Raw genomic sequence first — 23,188 nt, 5'->3', positions numbered from 1 at the left:
GCCAAAATATAAGCAAATTAATCCTCAGATGTTTGAAATTTACTTATGTCACCTCCAATGATCTGGCTAAGCTTGACCTCTTGAGAGGTCAAAATAAATGGACTCAAAAGAAAAATGAAAATTTCTTTGCATCACAAGGGGAAAATCTTGTATTGACCACATGCCCACAAAGACCATGGCCTTCCAATGAAAAGCAGTAGTCAACCAGGCATCCAAATGTCTGTCTGTGCCTATATATGTGTCTATGTCTCTCTATATCTATATTGACATCTATATGTCCTGACAGTGGGCAGGCTTTTGAAGAGAAAATAGGATGGCAAAATAGGGTGCTTAAATCAAGAAGATCACAAGGACAAAGTGCTACAACAAGAAATATCAGGACAGCAGGGGCTCTGGGCACGGTAAAAGATGTTGATAGAAAGAAAGGGCAGAAACACAAAACTTAGCACAAATACTCCAGCCTCCCAGAGTTAAAATTCTCTAAAATTCACATATTAAAAAAAAGAGAACTCACATATAGACTGAAAGCATAGCTGTGTAAAGCATTCAACTACTAGACTGGTCATTGTTTCCATTTCCATGGACACAGTTATGGGATGACTGCAACTTTGCTACCTGGCCATCCATCCCAGAAATACACATTTGTATACACAAAACACATTGCCTCCAAAAGACAAACATTAAACTCACAGTCAAATGTGATTCTCCTTTTTCCTACTTTTACAAAAAAAAAAAAAAAAAAAAAAACCCAGCAAATCTCACAATAATCCCTTTTATGACTGATTTCCTTATCTGTACAAATGGAAATTATTACTCTTCTCTCATCTATCCCACTGGGTTGCTTTTCACATGAAGTTACATCTCATAAAGGAAAGCACTTTATAAGGCATAAAGCACAGATACATAGGAAATGTTGTTATTGGTACTGATGAACATTTACACAAGACACTCAGGCAAGACCAAACAAGAGATGCTTCAGTGAATGGAAGCATATGATAGTAGAGAACTGAGAGTAGTAGCTGGAACAATTAGTCTCTGTCCCAATTCAGGTTTTGTTTTTGCTCGCTGCCTGCACAATCTATTGTCTATTCAACCACTCCTTCGGGGGAGCAGCTTTGCACCAAGTTGATGATGTGTCACAATAAATTTAATTTTTTTCTTAACCAGTGTGCTCACAAAGCATAGGTCTTTAAAGAATCAGAATTAAATTGTGAATTGGCCCATGGGCTGAACACATAAACATTTTCATACCCAAGAATGATTTCAATTTTCTATTGCCTTCCAAAAATTGCATAGCAGTGTGAGGCTATAGATTATTAGGCTATGATGCACCGTATTTTTTAATTAAAATTAAATTCCAATGATCTGTCAGGCAATCCAAGTGAAATGCACAGTGTAATAAATTCCAGAACTTATTCTCTCTCTCTGTCCATTAGAAAATTGCACTAAAATCCTACACAATACAGTCCTAGAGCTATGCAGAAATGCTTTTTAAAGCCCGTTTTCAAACCATCTTCATTCAAATAAGGACAAACATATACAAATATTTATGCATTTTTCAAATTAACTCATGGAAGAAGAGTACAAAGCATCTTTGGGATTCTTTAGGAATGTTTTGTGCTAATGAACATAATCGGACACTAATGGTCCAATTTGGTCAGCATTGTTTTTTTCACCAGCAGCGGTGAAGCTGCAGAACCAGTTTGCTATGGTAGAAAAGAAGAGGCCTAGACGTCAGGGAACTGCTTTCTAGCCTGTGTGTTACCAACTTCTATATAATCTTGGCTAACTTCCATAGCTTCTCTGGAACCTAAACTCTTCACAAACATGATACAGGTAGACTCCCTGATATGGAAAGTCCCTATCATAGTCCCTAATTTACCTCCAAAAACTGTTCTTCCCTTTTTTCCATAATAATAAAACCTCCTAGCTTTACCTAGTCTCTTGACTGTTCACAATAAAACTGCACTTGCCATCTCCCTTCACAACTAGGCATGGCTATATGGGTACGTTCAAATCAGTGGCACAGGAGTAAAAGTGACTGTGCCCTTAAAGGGAAGCAGCATGCCCTCCCTCCCCTCTTCCATTCCCCTGCCCCACTCCATGGGCTGAAGCCGACATGGTCATGAGTCCTCTTGGGCCACACAGACTAAGACAACATACCCTACTGATGGCACAGCAACTTGATAGAAAGAGCCTGAGTCCCCAACACCATCGAGCTGCCATGCAGACCCTGGCATGCAAATCTGCACTATGACAAAAGGGAGAAATAAACCTTAAGTCGTCATTGTTTGGGATGTTTTGGAATTGCTGAACTTAACTATTATGGGTTTGTTTGTTTGTTTTCTGTTTGGAAGGCAATATGATGTAGTGAAATATGAGATTTTGAAAACTATAGATAGGAGTTCAATCCTGACTCTACTTCATAACTATGGGCAAATTTCTAAAAACCTCTGAGCCTCTGTTTTCTCATCTCTAGACAATGTAAAGAAACTGAGCCCACTGGACTGCCTAGTAGTTGGTAACTGATCAGTAAATGGTAATGTGATAAGTTTCTATTAACTGGTATAAAATGATAATTGTTCTGAGAACCACCTTGGGAGCATTCGGTTTTGTTGTCTAGGGATAATTTATAGCTCTCCAGATACCAAACTATAGCCACATAATAAGCAGCACATTTAATCGGCTTAACATTCTGAGACCCCTGAGCATGTTTTAATTACAAATCCCATTGCCCTAATCTTATGATCAGAGAAAAGTGTTGTGGTCCAGTATGGAATGGGAGAGCAAAGTCCTCTCTAAGTCCTAGGGTCCTTGTCAGCTCAGAGCATTCTGAGTGGCCATCAAGTCTGCATATCTCTTGTGATTATGTAAAGAGGCTAGGTATTTTTGCAAAAATGGGTATTTGAATAATATAATTTGATGAACAACATCATGACAGATAAATAAATATTTTCTTCCTTTGTGGAGAGTTTTTTTTTAATATCAATCCTGAAATAGTAATAATATTAAACAAAAAGTTGAAGCCATCTCACTTTTCCATATGCCATTCTCTATTGTCACAAACTCAGCCAAGTCAGGTGGTAAGAAGGGTAATATAAACCTTCCCTCAGGGGAATGTGTCTTTCATCCCCTACAGGCAAATTTTAAAGCCAATTTGCTGAACAGCACAGAGATTTTTTTTCACCTTCCCCAAGAAATTCCAGACATTGGCTTAGAATTAAATTACAGAACTGGTCACCTTTACCTGGGAAGAAAACTTTTACATTTGTTCCGAAATGCTTTCCTTCCCTGGTAGGAATAGAGGTCTATCATCATTACCAGCCTTCATCAAGAAGAGTCATGGCACAAAAACATTTCCCCAGAAAGTCTCCAACTATACATCTCTTCTATATTATGACTTGTGTTGAAAATATGTAATCCTTTTTCATTTTAAAATAAATACCTGCCTTACCCTTCAGAGGATTGATAGCAAGCTTTGAATTACACTTCAAACAGAAAAAAATTAATGGATAAATGTTAAAATCATTAAATAGATTTTACCTAGGAAATAAAAAGAAAATGACTCATCCCAGGCCATTGTTATATGATGTATCATTTTTTTTGTAGTTTTTTTTCCTTCAACTAGCATGCATAAGTCTTTTCAGTCTACCTGCTTGTCATCTTTATGTCAAAAGATTTCTCACATCATATTCTTTTTACCACTCAAAACAGTTCACTTTAAAATTTTATCACAGGATTTTCTAAGTTTTTTTTAGGTTATGTCACATAGCACAAAATATAAAAAGCTCCTATTTTTAAAAAGTCGGCTTTAAAAAGAAGAAAAAAAGATTTAACTGACTATCCAGAGTGTATTTTCTGAATTGAATGTATAATCATTCTTCTTAAAATTTCTCATATAGTTCTAAAGCTTGATAGACATTTTGCCTCATTAAAGTTAATGTGACATAACTATAAAAACAAAGAGAAGAAAATGGCATATGAGGGCTTCTTTTTCAGTCCTAAATCCTTTCCCTGAGGCTCTCTTGCTTTGTTCTAGGAGAATTTCTGCTGGAAGAATCCATTTATACTGGAGTTAAAGTTCATTCGCTTTGACACACCTGTGCCATTGCAGAAAGGATTCTTGCCTTCACAGTTTCATCCTGCTCTCTGAATTCTCTTCCCACTATTGCTTTTGTTTTTACAACTTCAATAAAGAGTTAAATGCATTTCACATGTCACCAAAAATCCTCTACAGACTTTTCTGGTCCTTGTGTAGGTCCTCCTGCCTGCCAAAAACACTCCATAATCAGATGGGGAAGAGCAGGATGACCAGGTTACCTGCTTGTCTCTCTGGAACTAGCAGGGATGGGAGTCAACACAGATATGGCTTCCTAGAACCCACGCTACAGTCTGGGGAAGGGGGATAAGAAAAGAGAAAGTAAAGCATCCGATACAGGTTTTAGTCTCATGATCTGCAATAACTAGAAATTAGCTATGGACACGAGATTTGCATCTCATCCTACAAAACCTGATAGGAAAAGAATCCTTTGTCTCTTTCATCTGTGAGGATTCCTTCCCAGATCTTTTACTATGGGAGGATTTTCTCCTTCAAATCACACATACTTTACCATATCCCTGAATGCTTTCTCTGGAGCTCAATGTTCAGTAGAAATGGAATGGGTAATAAAGTTTACATTTAAAAGCACTTATCTCAGATTGAAAACAGAATTGTTTTTCTGAATGTAAATAACTAAAATGTGTGTATGTGTGCGTCTATGCATACGTGTATGTGTACACCCGTGTGTGTGTGTGTGTGTGTGTGTGTGTGTGTGTTAGCAAATTTCTCTGACAGAGTTGGTATTAAATCACTATATCACATTTCTGTATCTTATAGTTTTGTCAGGTTAAAGGTGGAGCAGATTATATATCCAGCTCAGTTGAAATCATCAAGCACTTGAAAACTCATTTTTTTAAAAAATGTCATTTAACTACTTGAGTCTAAAGAGGCAAAAACAGTGATGTGCAAGACTTGGTTGTCTGAGAAAGTTACTAATGAGTTAGTATGTCTGTGTTTAATTCTCAACAACTGACTTGAATCTGACCACAGCACCCCAGGGGCAGAGCCTAGAACTGTAATTAAGGTATATAGATGGTCCAGCTCAGTGCAGTTATACTAACAGGTCTGTACTAATTCTAGGCTTTGGATATTCATTACTTCATTCACAACCAGTGATTTATTTTATTTATTCCAGTTTATATGACCTGAACATGAGGAAACTAAAAATAATGGAGAATAAGGGAGGAACTCTAATGTGTTTTCAATGTCTGGTACATATACTTCACTTTTGTTAATCCATAATACTTCTATTAACCCAATTTCACAAATAAGGAAATTGAGGTTCGACGAGGCTATGTAACCAACCAAGACTGCATAATTAGTAAGTGGCAGGGTAAAGATGAGAACACAGATCTGCCTCATACTAAATCTCATGCCCTTTCATGATACTGGGTTCTTCCCAGAAGGTTGCCTTTGTACTTGACTGCTATCTAACTTAAGACATAACACCAACCATCCTAACTGGCTCTGAACACAAGTAAGTGATGACCATCCTCAATGTCCTCCACTAAAACCTTGAAGTAAGCTTAGCTTTTCCATAAGAATCACAAAATTCACTTTATGGATCTGACAAATGGGTTAAGTTACAGGGCACAGTCTCTCTATGAAATGACCTAGGATGAGAAAAAAAGCAACCTGAAAAACTATCAACCCATACTATGATGTACTGGCTACTAGACAGTCGAGAATGCAGTCCCAAAGACCTGGATGAGGACCTTAATGGGCTACCACTTCTTTCTAGTATCATTCAAAACAGTATCTACATTGAAAAGTTCATACTTGTCAGATCAAAACATTCTGAGCCAGCACGACATTTGATAGGTAAGAAACTATTAGGTAAACAATATAATTCATATTTTGTTAACACCTTACCAAAAATGGCTCTTCTTTCTTTTTCCTCACCTCTAAAAGATTCTAGAAATATCTTAATATTTACAGTATTTATTCAGTGTTTGCCAAATAGAAAGGAATTCGCCTGAAGAGACAGGTCCTTCTTGATTATTTCCCCCAAACCCATTGTATCTATGTTTTTACAATATGTTCAGAATGGACATACCATTCATGGCAGTATGTAAGAACTCAAGGAAGACTGACCCAGGGGCAGCATCACATTTCAAGGAATTACAGAATCCTACTTTACTCTCTGCACCCATTCTTAAAAACTGATTCCTATCCATAAGCCCAGTCAACTTTCCAATTAACACCCTATTTATGTTTCAGATTCTATCAAAAACTAATAGTGTCAATAAAACCCAACCTTCAGCAATCTGGGCTACCTCATCATTAGAAGATAACTATTAAACCACTTGTTTCTGATTCCTTAACTGGGAGCTCTGTACTCATTAAAATGTATACAAACAAGCAGGAATTATATAATTATTAGGTTTACCCTAATAATAACCTGAACTATTTCAGTGTCAAACAATAGCCATTCAGTTAGGATGAAATGGTAGCTGGGAATATCTTTTCAAATCATCATTGATAGCTACATGAAGCAGGGACAACTGGGATCAGTGGATTATTTATTTCATATGGTCAGCTAGCTGATTAACAGTGACATTTTTATCTCATCTCCAGCTTGTTTTCTCTTGCTTCTTTATTTCTTAGATGTCTGTTCTTCTTCAAATTTTGATATAAGGTATGTAAACATCATAAATGCTAGCCTAAGGAAAACATTAGGAAAATAAATGGACTACGACCATAAAAAAATTTTATTGTATATTTCAAGCCAAATTTAATCAACTTTGGTGTAATCTCTAATTTGGGAGTATGATACTCATTTACTTATCTAGGCTATTTTTTATCCAGCAAACAAATATCTCTTTTCTATGCTAGGTATGGGTAAAGAAGAAGGTTGAATCATACACAATCCTTACTCTTTTCCAAGAAATGACACATGAAAAAATGCTCAACATCACTCATCATCAGGGAAATACAAACCAAAACCACAATGAGATACCACCTCACACCTATCAGAATTGCTAACATTAACAACTCAAGCAACAACAGATGTTGGCGAGGACACGGAGAAAGAGGATCTCTTTTGCGTTGTTGGTGGGAATGCAGACTGGTGCAGCCACTCTGGAAAACAGTATGGAGGTTCCTCAAAAAACTAAAACTAGAACTACCCTACAACCCAGCAATTGCACTACTAGGCATTTATCCACGGGATACAGGTGTGCTGTTTCGAAGGGACACATGCACCCCCATGTTTATAGCAGCACTATCAACAATAGGCAAAGTGTGGAAAGAGCCCAAATGTCCATCGATGGATGAATGGATAAAGAAGATGTGGTATATATATACAATGGAGTATTACTCAGCAATCAAAAATAATGAAATCTTGCATTTGCAACTACGTGGATGGAGCTGGAGGGTATTATGCTAAGTGAAATTAGTCAGTCAGAGAAAGACAAAAGTCATATGACTTCACTCATATGAGGACTTTAAGAGACAAAACAGATGAACATAAGGGAAGGGAAACAAAAATAATACAAAAAAAGGCAAGGGGACAAAACAGAAGAGACTCATATATGGAGAACAAACTGAGGGTTCTGGAGGGGTTGTGGGAGGGGGGATGGGCTAAATGGGCAACGGACCTTAAGGAATCTACTCCTGAAATCATTGTTTTACTATATGCTAACTAATTTGGATGTAAATTTTTAAAAAATAAAAAATTAAATTAAAAAAACAAGATATTTATGGATTTAAAATACCACCATTTGAAAAAATAAATAAATAATATACCACCATCTGTGCTCAATACAGGAATTTCACAGAAACAACCAGAGCCAGTTTCAATAAAACACTAAACCTTTATCACTCTGTTGTCTCTAGTAGCTCATTGAAAGCTTCCCAATGCTACTCTTTTTTTCCAAAAAAGAAAAGAAAGGAAAGGAAAGGAAAGGAAAGGAAAGGAAAGGAAAGGAAAGGAAAGAAGGAAGGAAGGAAGGAAGGAAGGAAGGAAGGAAGGAAGGAAGGAAGGAAGGAAGGAAGGAAGGAAGGAAGGAATAAAAGAAAGAAAAAGAAAAAGAAAGAGAAAAAGAGAAAGAAAGAAAGAAAGAAAGAAAGAAAGAAAGAAAGAAAGAAAGAAAGAAAGAAAGAAAAAGATATTGCATGCCTGTAATTTTTCCAATTCTCTGTAGAATTTCAGGTAGTTCTCAATTATTGAAATAACCTCTGAATAACCGAAAAGTTCTCAAGTCTTTGCCAAGAGAAAATGTAGTATGTTGCAAAGAGCTCTTTGCAATAAAGTTTAAGTCCAGCTCCATATAAAATAGAGATTTATCAAAGCCAGGTGACAGATTGGATAAAATAGTAAAAAGGAAACTATTGAAGTAAGTTGAGCAAGAAGAGGATAGGCAGAAGGGCAGGTAGACATATAAGCATGATACCCATGTCTTACCTTCAAAGTATGGACTGAAGCTTGGCCCTCGCTGAGAAACGCTGCATGAGAAGGGTATGTTCTGTGTGGCCCATTCACTGCTACTAGCCCAGTGTACAGCTTGGTAAATTAACCCACAACACATACATTGGAGTTAACAGAACTATAAATATTAGGAAAGTGCCCCAAACTGCTTCTTATTAGTCCAAGCAAGTCTATAGGTCTGATAACTGTACATATAAAAAACTTTGAAGCCAATCAGTAAAGGGATGCCTGGATGGCTCAGTCAGTTAAGGATCTGACTCTTGATTTCAGTTCAGTCATGATCTCACTGTTGTTTATGGGATGGAGCCCTGCATCAGGCCCTGCACTGACAGTGTAGAGCCTGCTTGGGATTCTCTCTCCCTCTCTCTCTGCCCCTCCCCACTAGTGCACACGTTCTCTCTCTCTCTCCCTCTCTCTCTCAAAATAAATAAATACATTTTAAAAAGCCAATTAATTGGTATTGGGTAACTGCTGGGTGTTATGAATTCTGTCACGAAGATAAAGGAGACAACCTGCCCTCAAGTTGCATATAGTCAAGTGGTGAGATAGACACATGTTTGAAGCAAGTTCAAGACCACATACAAATTTCTCTGAAATACCCAGATCCTATATTGAAGGTATCCTTTCATGTTTTAACCTGCATAGGACCCATATTTCTCAATCGAACATTCTCAGGAAAATGTCAGAGTCATTTAAAAGTGTTCCCCCTTTGAAGTACCTCAAGCAGGAACCACAAAAATTTTTGTGGTTGTAGAGCTGAAAGTAATCAGTTATAGATATGTAGAATGTTTGAGCTGGAAGGAACTTCAGAGAAATGCTTACCCAAGCTTTTTCTTCTTTGGTCACACACCGATTTGTGAAACTAAAGCTATAGTCATCTGTCCACAGATCTAGGGAAATTGACAGCTTACTCAGCTTACGATGAGTCAATCAACAGACTAAAAGAATATTTTCTTTGAATTCTTATTATGCCCTTCAGGGTATACATATGCCACTTATAAATTATGTGGCCTTGGAAAAAGTGAACTAACCTTTCTGAAACCAGTGTCCTCATCTATAATATAGAGATTATAATAATGCCTATTACAAGGTGTGGAAACAGGTTCAGAGAGGTTAGTTCACTTTTCCAAGGTCACACAGCTTGTGAGTGGCATAGCCAGGACGGGAACCCAAGTCTTTCCAACTTTTCACATCACCAGGCAACCCGCTGTCTGCAATGCAGTAAGGTGACTCGACAGTATGCAGTTTTATCTCCAGGCAGGATTCCAATATACATCTATTTCCTCTCCCTGGCATCTGAAAGGACAAACAATCCTCAAAATTTAAATCGAATCATAAAAGCTACTTTTCCTACCCATGGGACCAAGAAGCCAGATTTCCTTTCAGGTGTCTCATTTGATCTTCTTAAAAGGTTCTTTCCTTCAGGCCATTAAAACAAGTGCTGTGTATAAGGCCAGAGCACTCAAAGGCTGCAGCAGCAAAATGATCAAGCAGAGTATCTTTGTAAACACTGCACTTCGATTTACTTCACAAGGGGTATAAAAGGGAGGCTTTCATGCCAAGAGCCTGTGATAAAACAATGGAAAACCACAGTCGTGATCTGCAGTGGTGAATCAAAACGTCCAGAGCGTGGACCTGACTGGGCCTCGGCACTGCAGCGGCAACACAGCGTCTCTGTCTGGGCCGCCATGCCAGCCATTCACGAACGCGCTTGTTTCTTGTGGGAGAATAAGGCCGCAGGCCTGCCAATGACAAATGGGACCCCCAGGGTCTTCTGAGAGGTGGGACAGTGGGCTGCTCCAGAACAGGGATCTGGGAGTCAGAATAAATTGGATTCAAACTTCAGCTCTTTTTCTTATCAGGGAGCCTTGTGGCCCAATTGCATAACCTGATCTTCAAATTCTGTCTGCAAAATTGACATAATGACATTTACTTCATACGGTTATTGTAAGAATCACATGCAATTGCACGCAACTATATATGTGTGTAAAGCACCTTAGCACAGAGCCTTGAACTTGGAAGAGAAGCTAGGGAGTAAGAAGTCCTTCCTAGCCAGCTTATTTCTTTTTCATTCACCCTCATAAACAATATTATGGAATTCCTGAATCATCATCTATGAATAATCATAATAACTTATTGAAACTATTGTTCACAAGGCCCTTTCCTATGCATTGTAACATAAAACATAATAGACACTCTTCCAATGACCTTGTAAGGTGGGCAGGGCAACTATGGCAGCATCCCACGTGTCAGGGAAGAGAGGCCTTTGGACGGACAGCAAACAGCTTGCCTGAAGTCACAGAAGTATAGGTGACACACCAGGATTTGACCCCAGATCTTTCGTCTCCTAGTTTGGTGGTCTCTTCTCTGAAGTGTCCCAGTGTGGCATGTGCTGGGATAAAGCCCAAACCAACACTCCATTTTACTTTGTAAATCAATCAAAAATTATCTCCCTTAGCCTGCTGATCTGAAAAGACCACACTTCCTCTTCAGGGTGTCCTATTGTCACAGCCGTTGTTAGTAAAGCAAGGAGCTGTGTAGTTGTCTCTGGTTTATAAATAATTATCAGCTTACTGTAAAAATTTTCCAGTTGCTGAGGAGTACCACAGACTTCCTCACAGACCCCCCTCAGCAGTGTTGTCCCGTGGTGTTATTGTTGATTATTGTTAGTAACAAACTTGATCTGTCATGTGCTACCTCATCAATGGTGGGAGACTCCCTCGTGATATGGGAGGGTCCTGATGCGGGAGACAATGTGTTTGGGCTCCAGAGCTGGTTCTGTCTTGAACCAGCCTTATGGCCTTCACCAGGTCACTTCATCCCCCCTGTCTCCACTTCCTCTATCTCCCACATGAGGAAGTTGCAGGTGAGCTCTGTGGTTGCTCTCAAATTCAACATCCTTAGATCACAACTACGTTTTAGAGATCCTGTGACATGTCCCCTTGAAGGGTGATGACTCTGATAAAGCACAGAAGCTACAAACACAAAGACTATTTTTCGCTCACATTTAAAGCACTGTATTTTATTGCAACATGCTATGTTGTAGCATCGGCCCCATGTGGTAGAGGGAAAAAAAGGTGGATTTAGAGTGAAACATCCTGGGTCTCAGGCCTCAGTTTGTATTTACCGGCTGTGTGGCTCTGGAAAAGTCACTTGACTTCTCTGAGTTTCTCTTTGTTCAATCTTCAGATGGGGCTAATGCCCTCCTGGCTGTTTATGAGTCATGGTTGCATCAAACACATGAATGCCCTTGGTAAATTGCTGTACGGTACACATATATTAGCAGTACGTATGGGTTCCATAAATTTGGATGTAATAAATGCCCCCATTCCTTTAGGTTCCTAAATCAGATTTAATCTCTAGTCTCTGACCTGCAAAGCAGAGAGGAACCTTGATGACTGCAGTCATCACTGGAGCTCTATCACTTCCACACTACCTTCCAGAACCCTACAAAAACATCAAGGGTCACAGAGGGTTTGGAATATTCATAGAGGGGATTATTGGACACCACAAGTTACTTCTGAAATGACCATGCCCCAGTCCTACATGGTCTCCAGAGGGCAGGCAGACCCTCTTCTCCTTACAAGTTCAGGTATGAGGTGCCCATGGGCCTACCAGCCCCTCCCACTACCTGTATCCGGAGGCAAGCAAGTTCCTGCCACATGTGCTTTTACATGCAAAGTGGCTTTTGTCTACAGACATGTGCCTAAAAGCACCCCTGGGAAAATACCTGCCCTTAACATGAACTCCCTACTTTTCAGCCTCTTTCTTACTTCGATTACCCAGCAGTGATGCCTCCCTGACACCTAGGTTTCATAGGCAATAGCCATGAGGGAATGGCAGATTCTGCCACTCCACACAAAGGCTGTGGCATCCAGGAAGACAAGTGGCAAGGGATGAGTTCTTGAGACGGGGAGGGGGAAAATATCCATAACACCAGAACAAATCACAAATTTACTTTATAAATGTAAGTATGATACATGGGATATAAGTACGAATAAATTATTACTATACCTATTTTTTTATTTATTTCTCTTATTGATTTATTTTATTTATTTATTCCAAATAGCATTTGGAATTTTATATCAGAAAAAAAAGCCACTCTCAACATTAATGGCTTTGCAAATGTGAAAAAGCATTCTGAAAAGTTTGGGCATATCATTGGAGATTATATATGCCCCAAATGCCTCATATTTTGCTTTTAAATTGATATATTTCTACCACAGAAATTGTAAAATGAGCCTTTTTTTTCCTGAGAGTGATTTGACAGAAGTGCTTCTAGGCCACACCCAGAGCCCAACTTCCCACCTTCACAGAGGCCTGCTGGTTGGCAAGCATGTCCCTTGTCATGGCCACATCAGGACTGTAATGAGGGACAAAATGTTTACAATTATAATCAATGCACAATTATCCATGTAGATTACCTTGGCACACTTTAACACCCACCACTGCCCCACTCCTGGGAAGCCCTCGGCAGCTCCTTCCAATTTTCTTTGGAATGTGCTTAGGGGATGTGCACACTCTTTGTGAGTCCTGGAACCAACCCTCATTAGAAAGTAAGGGCACACAGAGAGACTCATGGTGTATTGGGCCCATAAAGGTACCATTTTACTTTAGTAAGAAGGCACCGTATGGCCAGGCCAAGATATATATGTAGCCAACTTGTCAAAAGAAGTCTAAGAACTGGCCATCAGTTGTGCTGTGTGAAAGTTAATGGACACTTACTCTTATTTTTCTTTTTTAGGGGAGCAGGGGGTAATGTAACAGAGAATGGAATTGTTAAAAAACTTTTAGTGGCCCAATGGCTTACTCTGAAGAGTAACTTCTTCAGATGAGACTCCAATGGGCTGAGAGGTCCTAAGTTACTTTCTCAGCCCACAGCCGACTTAAGAGTTCTGCAGAATTAATGTTGCTTTTTAGGCTGTGCAGAGATTAAGCCTCATGTGGTTGAAATGTGGAAAGATGCACAGCTGGCCTAACTGCATCCACTCCAGGATGGAAACCCTGGTACTCAGGCTGCAGAACTACCTTCCCGGACCTGCAAGGCAGAATCACTCCTTGGCATATTGGAAGTACAATAGGAGCCCTTTCTGCCAAAGGTAAGGAACATTTCCCTTGGGGACCAGGACGAGGGTGCTGTGGTACTCGCTCCAGCATTCAGATAACAAGGGAGGCCATTAAGTCACTTTTTCAATGACCTGTATTTTTTTTTTATTGTTTTAATGTTTATTTTTATTTTTATTTTGAGAGAAAGAGAGAAAGACAGAGCATGAGCAGGGGAGGGGCAGAGAGAGAGGGAGACACAAAATCTGAAGCAGGCTCCAGGCTCTGAGCTGTCAGCACAGAGCCCGATGAGGTGCTCAGACTCATGAACCATGAGATCATGACCTGAGCCAAAGTCAGATGCTTACCCAACTGAGCCACCCAGGTGCCCACACTTTTTCAATGACCTTTAAAAGGAACATGATGCACAGGTCACAGAGGAAGATAATGTTTACAGACCATTTGAAGGATTCTCACTTCCCTACCTCAAAGCTAAAAACAGCTGAAGTCCCAGATTCAAGACTGGCAGCATAACATGTGCTCTCTCCCATACCGAGCGCAGGTCACAGGCTCACAGAGCCACACTGTGAGGCCACGTGGGTTCCTCTACCGACTTGCAGGGCAGTTTGCTCTGACCGCCATCTCTACCTGATGTCTTAGACAACGGAAAATTACCTCCCCAAATTTATAAATTAATAAAACGTATATTTAGTAAATATGTTGAATAGTTAAAACTGCAATTATTATATAAACAAAGAAGCTCTACAATATGTTTATTAGCAACACCCGAAATAACAACTGGCAAATGTAAGACAGAGGAGTTTGATTATCTTCAAAATGCTTTCTAAAAATGTGTATGTATATTTGTAGGAGGAAAAAAAAAGCAATAAATGAACAATTGTGTATTATGTATCTACTGTTGGAAAGGCATGGTGGTAACTTCGGAAACTTCTTGGGTATTCTCATATGTGATGTTTTATATACTTTACTCACCTACTTAGAAAATTTTAATGGCTCCCCATTACCTGAGGAACAAAGGTGATACATTTCAAGACCCTCTGTGATGTGGCACCAAATGCTCTTTAATTTTATCTCACAACTCCTGCTACACTGCAAATAAACAAGGCACTGTCCATTGCCAGAAACACCTTTCCCCTTGCTATCGTTCCGCACCTCAGTCTCATGCACACCTTCAGCTTGACCTACGCCAAACTACTCTTCATTCTCCAAAGGAGCCACATCACTTTACCCTGGCATCAATAATCTTCAGCCACCTTTATCAAGCTCAGAAACATGATTAAAAGGCAGATTCTGAATTCCATGCAAAGATATTATAACTCAGTAGATCTGGGGTAGAATCAGGAATCTGTATATATATAAGCATACCCGTTGATACTGATAAAGGAGGTTCAAGAATCACGTTATGAGAAACACTGGCTTGGACAATTTGCATATGATCTTTCTTCTCTCTGAAATGCCATTTTCTCTCTCTCTCCTTGACTCTAAAATTCCTATTTATTCTCTAAGGCCCCAATCAAATGTAATCTTCTTCTCCTTCTAGTTAGAATAAATTACTTCTTTCTCTGAGCTCCCAGTATACTCAGCACATACCACTTTTACCAAATTTATCACATTTCATGGCATTTATGAGGTAGGTGGCTATCTTCTCAGATAGAGTGCAAGTTACTCGCAGACTGCAACTATGCACTATCGGTGCTCAATAAATGTTTGATTAATGTTGGTGGTGAGGTTTACCTTGCCTCAAACTGCCTCCACTTTCATTTCTAACTGAATAGACCCTAAAGAGTCTCAATTTAAGGTCAGTGTTTCTTCTTTCATAAATCCTTCTCTTATAAGCCCAGGAATGTGTCTCCTTTCCTTTGTGTGACAGGTCTTGTTCTGTCCGTCTCTACCACACTGTCTTGTACTATGGGTATCTGTATACACCTTATTTCCTTATTTCCTCTATTTGACTGTGCTTCCTGTCTTGTTCATTTTTGTATCTCCAGACAACATACTAGAGCACCTTGCCCATAAGAGATTCTCAAAAAATATTTGAAAATTGGATTGTACGCAGTCAATAAAAGCCTGATAAAAGCATAAACTCCTTCGGCAACTGAAAACATCACCTCTTCCTCCTAGTTACTCTAGAACAAAATCAGAATATAAAAATCATAAGGACATCAAGAACAATGCTTTGCTCTTTGGACATATCCTAAGTAAGAACCTGAAATCTGCAGGAGACAACTAACAACCTCAACTTTCTAAATGCAGGAGTCTGAAGCACTGAAAAAAAAAGTGCTTACTTTACTTGTACATGTCTCTGTCTTGCAAAACTGTTTCTACCATTTATTACTGCTGGTAGTGGTGGTATTATTATTATTATTATTTTTATTGTTATTATTATTTCTAATTATGTGGCTGGATAAATTCAGATGGACATATAATGTAGAAATTGCTACCATCTTATGCAGAATCTCTGATCTGCCTATCCTAAAGAAATATCCAACATTTCTCCTCTCCCAATAACCACAACAGCAATTACCAGAAAGAGAAAAGAGTTATTCATTCATTCACCCATCCATTTATTCCATGAACAATGAAGTCTGCTTAAATGCAAACATCATGTCTTCATCCTACAGACAGGATGAGACCAGAAGAATTCCTGCCTAATACATTTCCACTTAGAACTTATTGCTTTGATGAATGAATGAATAAGTGAATGAATGCATGAATAAATGAATGAAAAATGAACAAGAAGATTTTATCCTTTCTTTAACCAAAAAGAAATACTGGCACAGTCCTTCTAAACTGTTAGGATGAATTTAAATTGATTAATTATTATTAATTATTATTTATTTTGAACTTATTATTAATTATTGATAATTATTTATTTTGAACTTATTATTAATTTGTGAACTAAGGAGGCCATTTCTTTAAACTCCTAAGTAGTCTTCATTTCTGCCATATGTTTAACTTGTAGAATGAAACAGTAGAGTTGTCTAAGAACCCGTCTTTTATGCAAAGGATACGTTTACTATTACATTGGTTGTTTTTACTTTATTTCAAAAGAACCACTTACTTTACCTCTATGTATGAACTTAAATTTAAAAAAATGACTCCTATGTTTCATGTGCCTTCAAGCAACTGTGAGATTTTCAAATAAAGTGGCAGTAGGTAAATAGATAACAATGTATCTGAAATTAACAGTCATCTTCGGTCAGCAGCATTCAATTAGTTGGCAAGGAAGTGTAGTCAAACTTTTAGTAGAAAGAAAGGCAGAAAACTAAGAGGATAACCAAGAAGTCACTTACTGTCAAAATAGTGTTGGGGTTACTCTACTGAGTATATGGCAGGCAGATGCCAGTCTGCATGGCAGCTACTGGAAACAGCAGCAGAAGCAGCCACACCATCGTGCGGTGTTCAGTGATGACTGCAGATGGCTTGGATTAAAGGCTTCACACAGCTCCCTAAATGCCTGAGCTCCAAAGAGTGAAACTGTGTTAACTACAGGCACCACGACCACTGCAGCTAAGCAGAGGGCCGTGTCACCTCAGGGAGCCTGGGTACACTGTTTCAAAAGACTTCCTGTTCCACCAGAGCCTGTTAGCTATTCTCACCCATAGGAAGGGGAACTTCCCCAGTCACAGGTCTATCCTGTGACAAAGCGCACTCCAGGAACTAGCTAAACCAGGACTAGTAAGCGGTTTTCTCTGGGGCTTTTATTCTAATGCTCTAACTACTATAACTGTAGATAGACATTTATAAGAACTGTCCAGAGCCTTTTGATATGCTATATAAAAAGTTTGCGTTATTGCCCCATTCTTAAAAGCACAGGAAAGTAGAGAAGAGCTAAATCAGTAATTGTCAGGCCCAAGCAACTGTCAGGAATGAAATAGTGGTGCAGAATACAAATCGTAATTGAAATGCACAAACCCCTCTAAAGCAATGTGAAAAACTTCATGACATTGCAGAGTTTCCCTGTGTCCCCTACATGGCAGCAGGATTGAAGAGAATGCACTAGTAAAAATGTCTACTATAGAGTATGCCTTGTACCTCATTATCTGAATATGCCATTGGGGTTTTTACACTCTTCTGGATAACTATTTACAGCTCACACCCTGACCTTGAGCGTTACTGTTGCATTAGTACAAACCTTCAGGGAAACAGGAATAACAAAATATGTTATTAAAATAAGCATGAACTGCATTGGAATATCAAGGAAGAAAGATATGTGGGAAACTGCTGGTATGTTTAAAACTGAAAAGGAGCTATGTGTTCACATTAAAACAGGCAATCTACTTCCAGAGACAGCAGTAATAGTTTTGCTTTTTGGAGCGTCATTCCATGATTACCTAATCGTCCTTAAGACCCCTAGGACCTTAAGAATACATTTCATACCTTGTCATACCTTGTCAAGTTCTAGCAAGCACAGTGTACTTTATAACTTTTAAGTGTAATAAAGTACACTTTGTACTTTAAGTAATGCACCAAAATACTAAAAATGCAAAGTCACTACTGAATAATATTGGAATTAAACAGAAAACAACACTCTGCAGAGCTAACTAATGAAGAAATATAAGCTGAGCAGACCAAGAAAGGAATACAAACAAAACAAGGTCAAAAGACTAAGTGTGTTCTTGAAACGTCTGGGACTGGCGAAGCAACAAGAAAGTTTTTTCTGAAACTAAACCACTTGACTGAAAAAACATGGGCTTTAGACTCATGTATTTCAGTTTACATCCTGACTTTAGTCCTTACAACTTTTGCAAGTCTTTAACCTGCCTGAACTTCACCCTCCTCATCTGCATGTGGGGGTAGGGATAAAATATTTTGATTTTTCTGCAGAGTTAGAGATATGTGAGCAAATACTATTGAACTTGGAACCTTGGCTAAAAGCAAGCATGAAGGTAATTTGTGACTTGTTAGCTAGAGAAAACTCCAGAGAGATTTACCTCTCAGAGGTATGTGTGTACATTTCAAAGGAGGCTGAGACCTGGAACCAGGAAGACAACCTAGGTTACAAAAGTGGAAACAGTTATTTGCATTCCAAAAGGTAATGCAAGAACAAAGGTTTTTCTGCCTGCTTTCAGGAAGGGAGACAGCAGGTATATAAGCACCCAGATCCATTTCTGGTGGATTCCTCACCAACAAAACAGACAAAACACGTTTGTCCACCCAGCCCTCATCATGTTGCTCCAGGAGTAATGACAGGAGCACAGAGGGATGACATGGTTGTTACTTGCTGTAAAGTACAGAACCAATCTTCTCTGTTCCAGAAACCTCACATGTGCACTTAGGATCTATATTAATAAAGATAAATATTGAAAACAGCATGGCTCTCATTGTTGGCATGGGTAGTTACAGACAGGCCAGGGGAATGGACTGCAGCAGCAAGCTATGTGGTATTAAATTAGTCATGGGGTTAACTTAATATGGATACAAATGGTTACAAAGAAAAAAAACTTACAGATATATGTGTAGATACACTGGTTAGGATATACACAAACATTTTTATGCTCTGTCATCTGAAAGAGCCTAAAAGAAATAAAACTCTAGTAGTGATAAGCACATCTAAACCCAGATCTTGGTTTCTAATACCACTCTCCATTAAATAGGACCAGGGCTCCTTGGAGAATTGGCTGATTTTAGAACTGGAGAAAGAGTTATACAAGATGAGCTTACAACATCTTCATCTTGTAGTGCCATATGATAAATGAGGAAGTGTTTAAACACACACACACACACACACACACACACACACACACACACTGATGAAATTACAACAAAGGGGCCTAGAAGCTAACTGAAAGACCTCTCTCTCAATGGCCAAAGCTTGGACAATTTAAACATCAAAATAAATAAAGTAGTATTGAATTATAACCCAACATGCAAAATGAATATCCATGAGTCCATATTGATTATAAGTAAATGATTTAATAAGTAAATGGAGAAGAGACAAACCTCCCATGCAGAAAAATTCCAAATGAATAATGTAAATACTCTACCATAAAGGAGGAGGATCATAACTCTCCTCTTCTTAACTACAGGCTATACATAGTGTACTCCAAAAAGTACACAATGGAAAGAGGGGGAAAAGTAGTGATCAAGGTCAACATCAACAGTGATAAATCTTGAGTATTTGTACGTACTCTGGATATGATGTAATTAAAGTATACTTTACCTCAGTGGTCTCTTTCCCAGAAATCCAAAACTTTTTCCTTATCACAAAAAATTGGCAGATTCTAATAGAGGGGCAGTCTAGAATATACCTAAACAGCATTACTCAAAGGCTCTAATTCAAATATCTAGGAAAATAAATAGGAGAAGAATCTTTATGAGGTGGTGGCAGGCAAAAACAAAAATTTAGCTGGAACATAAAAAGTGTAAGCCATAAAAGAAAAGATGTATAAACTGAACTCTATGAAAAAGAAAAGTTATGTTCTTCCAAAGATGATGTGAAGAAAATGAAAAGGCAAGCCACAGATTTGGAGAAATCGTACACAATACATACATCAGACAAAGGACTTGCTTCCAGAGACCTCTTATAATTCAGTAATCATAAGAAAAATGGACCATTTTTTTTAAATGTCAGAATTGTGCTCACAATTTACAAATCATTGATCATAAGGGAAATAGAAATGAAAGCTGAAAAGAAATACCAATACATACACATACTAGGATGGCTAAAATAATAAGGCGATCAGTGTCTAGTTTCGGCAAGGATATGGAACAACTGGAACTCTCAAACGTCACTGGCAAGACTGAAACAGTATTGCACTATGGAAATCAATGTGGATACATCAAGTAAAACTAAACTTACCATACAACACAAAAAATATATTCCTGGGAGTTCACTGTAGAAAAATGAAAACATTTGAATCACCGTATTATACACCTGAAACTAACACTGTATGTTAATTATACTGGAATTAAATTTTTTTTGAAAATATATTAAAAAAAAAGAAAAATGTAACCCTATGTCTATGTCTATATAAATGTGTGTACACAAATGTTCAAAGTAGCTTTATGCATAATAGTCAAAAACTGGAAACCACCCAAAGGTGAATAAGTAAACAAATTATGGTACAGTCACTGAGTGGAATACTACTCAGCAATAAAAAGTAATAAATTACTTAAACATGCAAAAAATAATGAACCTCAAAAACATTACATAAAGCAAAAGAAAGAGACACAAAAGGGAAAACTATGATTCCAACTATAGAAACTCCAGAAAATTTTATTTATTTTATTTTATTCTGCAATTTATTTTATTGCAGAATAAAATTTTAAAAAGAGAGAAATGAAAAAAAGAAAAATATTTTCTGTACAAGGGCCTGACTAGGGACAAATCTCAACTCAGAAGAGCAAGCACCAGGGTGGCATGGAGACACTGAGAACATAGGATAAAAAAGAGACCAAGAGACACTGATTACAAGACATCATGGAAACACCCCAGAGTAAAACATCTTTGTTTCAAATGGTGCCTACATTGGACTCTTCTAAATGTTAAATAAGTAATTATTGTTTTCAAACATAAAAATGTAGAGGGTGACTATCATCCTCCATTACCCAACCCCAATATGCTTCAACTGGTGTCTCTCCAAATATCTGAATACCAAAATAGTGTTAGTGATCATGGGTTGTAAACAAAAACAGGTTGATTTCACGTTTTCAGTTTGCTAAGCAACTTTTATATTCAGACACATATACTCACATATACAGGCACATGCGTGCACGTATTCTTTTTTCTTTTAAGTTTATTTATTTATTTTGAGAAAGAGAGAGAGACAGTGGGGGAATGGCAGAGAAAAAGGGAGAGACAGAATCCCAAGAATCTCTGTGCTGTCAGTGCAGAGCCCAACGAGGGGCTCGATCTCACAAATCATGAGATCATGACCTGAGCTGAAATCAAGAATCAGATGCTTAACTGACTGAGTCACCCAGGTGCCTGCATGCATGCATTCTGAATCATCTGAAGGCTCGTCTTACAACTGTGAGCTTTCTGTCTTGTGATTTCCCTATCCACATTTACATTTGTTCTGACAACAACATCAATGTGAAGTAATGCTACTATAATTGCCTTAGGCAAATATGAAACAAATCAACGATGCAATTTGACAAACGGAAGTCAAATGACTTCACAACTCATCACATAAACAAAGCCTTAACTATATTTAGAATAGAAATGTGAAATAACTAAATCACTAAATGATATTAGCATGCCAAATTCAAAAGAACCTGTTCTTGCATGGTCAGTACCATATGCTTATTAGGAGAGAAGAATAAGTTTCAGCCAACTTTATCTGTCATATTAAATTAGTGGAGCTTTGAACTTAGTCTTGCAATTTGTATTTATTTTGTCAATATATTACGGTTTTTTAGTTTAACAGGAGCTATAAGTATAAAAAAGTACACATCTAGTTTTAGTCTATAATGTATTTTAATAACATGAATGCAAATCAAAACTACAAGATATCATCTCACACCTGTCAGAATGGCTAAAATTAAGAACACAGAAAATAGGGGCGCCTGGGTGGCTCAGTCGGTTAAGCGTCTGACTTCAGATCGGGTCATGATCTCACGGTTCGTGGGTTTGAGCCCTGCATGGGCTCTGTGCTGACAGCTCAGAGCTTGAAGCCTGCTTCAGATTCTGTGTCTCCCTCTCTCTCTGCCCCTCTGCTATTCACACTCTGTCTCTGTCTCTCAAAAATAAATAAATGTAAAAAAAAAATTTTTAAAAAAAGAACACAGAAAACAACAGATGTTAGCAAGCATGTGGAGAAAGTGGAACCCTGTTACACTGTTGGTGGGAACGCAAACTGGTGTAGCCACTCTGAAAAAAAGTATGGAGGTTCTTTAAAAAGTTAAAAATAGAACAACCCCACAACCCAGCAATTGCACTACTAGGCATTTATCCAAAGAAGACAAAAATTCTAATTTGAAGGGACACATGCATCCCGATGTTAATAGCAGCATTATCAACAATAGCCAAACCATGGAAGGAGTGCAAATTAAGAATGGATAAAGAAGATGAGGTATATATACACAATGGAATGTTACTTAACCATCAAAAAGAATGAAATCTTGCCATTTACAATGATGTGGATGGAGCTACAGTGTATTATGCTAAGCAAAATCAGTCAGAGAAAGACAAATACCACATGAATTCACTCATACGTGGAATTTAAGAAACAAAACGGATGAACATAGGTGAAAGAAAAAAAAAGAGAGAGAGAGAGGGAGAGAGGGAAACCGTAAGAGAATCTTAACTATAGAGAACAAACTGACTGTTGCTAGAGGCGAGGTGGGAGTGGGATGGGCTGAATGGGTGATGGGAATTAATAAGAGCACTTGTTTTGATGAGTGCTGGGTGTTACATGTAAGTGATGAATCACTAAATTCTACTCCTGAAACTAATATTACACTATATGTGAACTAACTAAAATTTAAATAAAAACGTGAAACATTAAAAAGCCATTGTAGGGGCTCCTGGGTGGCTCAGTTGGCTGGGCGTCCGACTTCAGCTCAGGTCATGATCTCACAGCCCGTGAGTTCAAGCCCCGCGTCAGGCTCTGTGCTGACAGCTCAGAGCCTGGAGCCTGCTTCTGATTCTG

The 23,188-nt window shown here is 38.3% G+C and overlaps 1 long non-coding RNA gene across 1 annotated transcript in view; it reads right to left on the bottom strand.

Moving 5' to 3' along the window:
• Positions 1–23,188, bottom strand: part of LOC109503563 — a 538,043-nt gene that overhangs the window by 293,936 nt on the left and 220,919 nt on the right. The window lies entirely within an intron of this gene.

This window comes from Felis catus, chromosome C2 (genome assembly GCF_018350175.1).
Source record: "Felis catus isolate Fca126 chromosome C2, F.catus_Fca126_mat1.0, whole genome shotgun sequence".
In the NCBI taxonomy this organism is placed as follows: Eukaryota; Metazoa; Chordata; class Mammalia; order Carnivora; family Felidae; genus Felis; species Felis catus.
The sequence above is the reverse complement of the archived record's forward strand: the minus strand, read 5'-3'. Positions and strand labels throughout refer to the sequence as shown.